The sequence below is a fragment of the Salmo salar genome, chromosome 14, assembly GCF_965601325.2.
Source record: "Salmo salar chromosome 14, fSalSal1, whole genome shotgun sequence".
Classification (NCBI taxonomy): domain Eukaryota; kingdom Metazoa; phylum Chordata; class Actinopteri; order Salmoniformes; family Salmonidae; genus Salmo; species Salmo salar.
This window is the reverse complement of record NC_138304.1, coordinates 16,935,338-16,941,348: the sequence shown is the minus strand read 5'-3', so window position 1 is coordinate 16,941,348 and position 6,011 is coordinate 16,935,338.

Below are 6,011 nucleotides of genomic sequence, written 5' to 3'. Positions count from 1 at the left end.
GTGTCATACTGGACCTTACTCAACTGTACGGGCTGGATATCCATTCTCCAACATTGTAATCTAAAGATGTGCAAAAAAATTACCTAGACCTGGGGTCTTCAACCTTTTCTTGCCCAGGGACCCCCTTCATGCGTTAGTAAAATGTATCGTCGTATCAGGTCAATGATAATGGGAAGGAGAAGTAATCAACATTTTTAAAATGAATAGATGTGGTAAATAGTTTATCATTATTTTGACCTCCACGTACGAGGAAGTGTAAACTATTAGCTAGAAAGGTAATTCCAAACCATAGAGCTAAAGGGACTCATTAGACAGTGTCTGTGACGGCATGGGCAGCGTCATTGAGGCAATTTTGAAGTCCATTTTCTTCATGATTGGCTGATCCTTCCTGGTGACCAGATTTAAAGTCCCACCCAGTTGACTACATTAAAATGATGGAAGACCTCAGTGGCACTGCTCTGCTTGTACAGCCTTTCATTCTCTATGCTCAACACATTTTCTCTCACAGGAGCTGTTTAGCTCATTAATCCTTAAGTCTATTCTAAGTAACATTAAAAAAAATCCCCATCAAAATCTGTCAGTTTAAACGAGATATGTTTTTTGTTGTTGCATAGGCTGTGTCTTAATCCACCGCATCCGCCTGTGTCTGCCTTCCACATCTGCGGTGGAAAGTGGCTGAGCTACAGCGGTGTTTGTCAGACCAGGAGACATCCCGAAAATCAGTCTTCTCACAAAAACGTCTGTAGCATCTGAACGGTTTGGCTAAACTAATATGAGCACTCTATGGAAAGATGAGACTCTCGCGAATACGACGGTGTTCTCCATTTTGCACTATGACTCCCACAAGCCTCGGGACTTGTCAGAAGATAACCCATACAAATGAAAGGAAGAATGGTGGTAGTTTTGTGCCGAGACAAATATGTCTCCAAAAAAACATAAATATTTCCTGGGCTTTCTTATATCTCCTTCAAAATCTTATTCCTTATGATTTGTTGACTGTCTTTTTTGCCATTTATGAATGTGTTAGTCAATTTGTTTCTATGGCTATAGTAGTAAAGCCTATAACCCTATTTGGATAGGATTCATTTTACTCGGAGAGGTAAGGTAACGTGTACGAGAACAAAACACCACATCCTTCATTTTTGTCACTTGCGAATCTGCCATGTCAGTAATTTTCACATGGGAGAGTAACAATTCCAGCCAGAATAGCCTACTGTTTTTAGGCAAACTTAGGTCTTCGGATAGTACTTATTGCATGTAAATCTACATTCCTGTGTTTTGAGGGGTATTACATTGTTCAACACCAATTCAGTGGCCTTTTGGTTAAAGTGTCAGCCCTGAGATTGGAAGGTTGGGGGAGTACGATCCCCGGCCGAGTCATACCAAAGACAAAAAATGGGACCCAACCCGTCTCTGCTTGGCACTCAGTGTTAAGGAGATACTGTAGATTGAGGGTAAGGAGTTAGATTAGGGGTACGGTCCTTCGATAGATTAGCATCCTGCCCAGGAGTGTACTTGTACATCAAGGTGCCGCATGCTACAGAAATAAGTTATACTGTTGTACCATTGAGAGCATCGTGACTTGCTGCATCACTGCTTGGTATGGCAACTGCTTGGCATCCGATCACAAGGCGCTACAGAAGGTAGTGTGTATGGTCCAGTACATCATTTGGGTTGAGCTCCCTGCCATCCAGGACCTCTATACCAGGTGGTGTCAGAGGAAGGCCTTCACATTTTTTCAAGACTCTAGCCACCCTGGTCATAGACTGTCCTCTGCTACCGAGTGGTACCAATTCACCAAGTCTGGAACCAACAGGACCCTGAATAGCTTCTTCCCCCAAGCCATAAGACTGCTAAATATTTAACCAAATTGCTACCTGAACTATTTGCATTGACCTCCTCTTTGCACTAACTCTTTTGACTCATAAAATGCGCTGCTGCTACTGTTTTATCTATCCTGTTTCCTAGTCACTTTACCCCCTACCCATATGTACATATCTACTCAATTACCTCGTACCCCTGCACATCGAATCGGTACTGGTAACCCGTGTATATAGCCAAGTTATCGTTGCTCATTATGTATTTATTCCTCAAGTTATCTTTCTATTATTTTTCTATTTTTCTCTCAGCATTGTTGGGAAGGGCCCGTAGGTAAGCACGGTTAGTCTACACCTGTTGTTTACAAGGCATGTGACAAATACATCTGATTTGATTTGAGATAGGCTCCTGCTACTATAAGCCGTTTTGGCTCGAACAAGCCAAGGCTCGTGGAAGGCTACTTAGAGCATTTAACAGGTGCTGCTCACAGTTTGGGTAAGAACATGGGAACACATTGATCACTCAAAAATATGTTGCAAAAAAACCCCAGTGATATGCATGCAACCTACAGATGACTGATCTGTTCTGTCATATATCAGGTTTACAGTGCCCATTTCTCTTTTTTTCTCTTTTAAAAGCTGATGACATTGTTGCAATGATTTGATAAATTGTCAATACATCAGTTAATTAAATGTCTGCATACAGTTCATGGTTCTTTTTGATATTATTTGGACTTTCTCCAAATATTCACGTCTAGAACAGCCTCCAGGCTTCCGTCGTAACTGTCAATTTTGAATGAGACATTTTTATTTGGACAGGTGTCAGTTTGGTAAAACTAATCCCGTCCGAATTGCCCTCTGGAAAAACAAATGAGCTGGGGTAATAATTACATAACCGACGTTCTATAGTAATACAAGTTCAACATACTCCAGTGAGTGTAATTTGCTCAATATTAGGAGTTGAGAATTAAAGTTGATATCATTACAAAGAAGATATTCTCATATTTTCTACTGTAGGTATGTAATTCAAAATGTGATTATTCTGTTGTTGCTAGCAATATTCATATACATTTTGGGGGGGAAATTCACTTTTGGGCCCTCTGCAATACCTCAGAACCCCGGTTGAATACCCTTGATGTAGACACACTCCCAATGGACCTCCAGAATTGTAAACTGGCGGTCCAAGAAACAATTCTAGAAACATCCAATGGACCTCTAAAAAGGTAATCTCGAACAATGACTAGGGGCTCTTTTCAATCTGTAAAACTGAAGCGATACAAATTCTGCGATACAAATGTAAATGTAATTTCCGATTGAGCCGATATAAGAAGCGATTGCCATGAATACAACCCCCGCTAAAGAGGGAACATTGCCTCTTTAGCGATGCGGATTGAATAGAGACGTAAGTATCAACTGTTAAGCAACCTCCAAGAGATTTATCCAAGTCCAAGAAGTGTGTCCTAAATCTAGCTATTGACACTGTAAGTGATAGCATGTGGACGTTTATGACTCGTCCTGGAGGCAGAAATGATCGATTTCCCCTTAGATAGGCCAGCTGTAAAGTCAAAATTGTCTACATTTGCTTTTTGGTCTTAATTTTATGTTAGGGTTAGGCATTACGGTTAGCAGTGTGGTTAAAGTTAAGTTAGAAATCAGATTTTGTGACTTTGTAAAACGTTAACCTTCTAAGTGATACTGCAATAATTTGGAACCGTGATTTTTCAAGATTATGCAAATTAATAATATTTCTTGATCGGTTTTAAACATCGCTTAAAAATCGAATCCACATTTGTGGAAACAGCGCCACTGTTCGCTCGAGTGCCTTTGTTATTGTTTTGTTGATTAAAATGGAGAGGAGTGTCAGGCAGCATGGTAAAAAAAAATGGAGGAGCACTAAAGCGCTTTAGATAAATGTGCTCAGAGGTGGATTAAAGTAAACTGCCCTCTAATGTCCACTTTTATGGAAAACAAGCGAAGGGTTTTACGCATGCTCTGTTCTTGGGTCTCCAGTGCTGCGTGAGTGGAAATTTGAAATGGAAGTCATGGACTCCCTTCGCTTGCTTCTTTTATGGGAAAAAGTCCACAATGAAACTGACATTAAATGTGGAGAATTATATTTTTGCATTTGTTGGCCAGCAAGTAGGCTCTTAATTTTGATGCCTATAACTTCAGTTTGTTGTTGTAGCCTTGTGTTATTATGCGATTATTAAGGGCCATGTTTAATAAATTAAATTGGAAGTTAAATTGTGATCATTGTCACAGTTCTATCTCAAATGTATCATTCTCCACATTTAATGTCAGTTTCATTGTGGATTTATCCCTGAAATGAGATGTTGGTTTATCAGGTGCTATAGGCTACCTGCATCTAGCTCAGCATCTAGCTCAGCAAACCATGGCAAAATTGAATTGAAATTACAATCCCAGATGAGCCTCAGCCTATTGAAATAACAAGTCAATCTCGCAAATAGGCCATTTATAATGGTTTGTAGTCTTAACATCTGGCACACAATAACAGCACAATTGCCAGAAAATAGCCAAACTTTAGTTTTTTGAAGTTCATTCAAGTGTTTCTTGCACAAAAATGTCGAGATCCTCTGTCCAGCTTTCATCACTCAAATTCATCTGTCGGATTTATCTATAGTTATGCACAAACATTATTTATTTACAATTATAAACTGGGTGGTTTGAGCCCTGATTTAGACCATGTACCACATGGTCTACCACGTTGGTAACCAGTTTATATATATTTATACAACAGGTGGGACTAATCCTGAATGCTGATTGGTTAAAAGTGCATTCCATCCGGTGTCTATTCCACAAGTTTCCACCGGCTAAATCTATGACAGTAAAATGCCTATTTACTCATTTCCATCTGACTGTGCAATTCATTGTCTCATCACCCCAACCAAGCAATTTATAAGCTTGATCTCCAGTACAAAAAGCATCTAGACATTATCTCACATTTCTTTTAGACTAACATTTAGTTTTCAACAGCAGAAATTTGTATAAAGTCTGTCTCTCCGACATTTGCAACATTGTTTTAATATTCAAATTCGATCTCCTGCTGTCTCATAGTAAAGAACGTTTCGGGAGTAGCGTTTCTCAGCCAGTCAAAATCATGAATCAGCTGGCAACATTTTTATGCATATATACAACAAAAATATCAATTGAAAAAAGGTAAAATGAAACGCAGCTAATTTGCAGTCTTTCCAGCTTCAGTTTGAAGTGATTGTGTTGGCTAGCTCCGCTGAACAACAGGCCCTGACGAGTGAGCACATTTTCTATGCCAGGCGAAATCGCGCCTCATTAGCTTCTTGTTATGGATGCATCCAAATAAATGTCACTAGAAAACAAATGCAAATGCAGCAACTTTGCTGTTATTCTGGCTGCACTTTTTTACGTGACTGTAAGTTAGGCGTAGTTGGCTTGCTAGCAAGCAAGGGATAAGAACGTTGCCAGCCAGTTTGGCAATGGAAGATTGAGAACGAACAACTGTGTCGCTCGCGTCCATAGATACAGAACAAAAAGACTGAACGACTGGGTTGCGTCTCTAGCAACCAAAGATGTGTGTCTGGACTAAATCTTGTGGAAGGATGAAATAGTATGAATAAATTCATCAAAATATGTCAGTTATTATCTGAATATGTTGGAAATCCATTGTATAAAAGTGATAATGCCCTCGAAGCCGGTGTTTGGAGAATATATTGGAGGATATATTGACAGGGGTGTGGTTAGGCCCAAACACCGGCTTCGAGGGCATTTCCACTTAAATATATACTGTACTCATATATATACATATATATACACACACACAGTTGAAGTTGGAAGTTTACATACAACTTAGCCAAATACATTTAAACTCAGTTTTTCACAATTCCTGACATTTAATCCTAGTAGAAATTCCCTGTTTTAGGTCAGTTAGGACCACCAGTTTATTTTAAGAATGTGAAATGTCAGAATAATAGTAGCGAGAGTGATTTATTTCAGCTTCTATTTCTTTTATCACATTCCCAGGGGGTCAGAAGTTTACATACACTCAATTAGTATTCGGTAGCATTGCCTTTAAATTGTTGAACTTGGGTCAAACGTTTCTGGGTAGCCTTCCACAAGCTTCCCACAATAAATTGGGTGAATTTTGGCCCATTCCACCTGACAGAACTGGTGTAACTGAGTCAGGTTTGTAGGCCTCCTTGC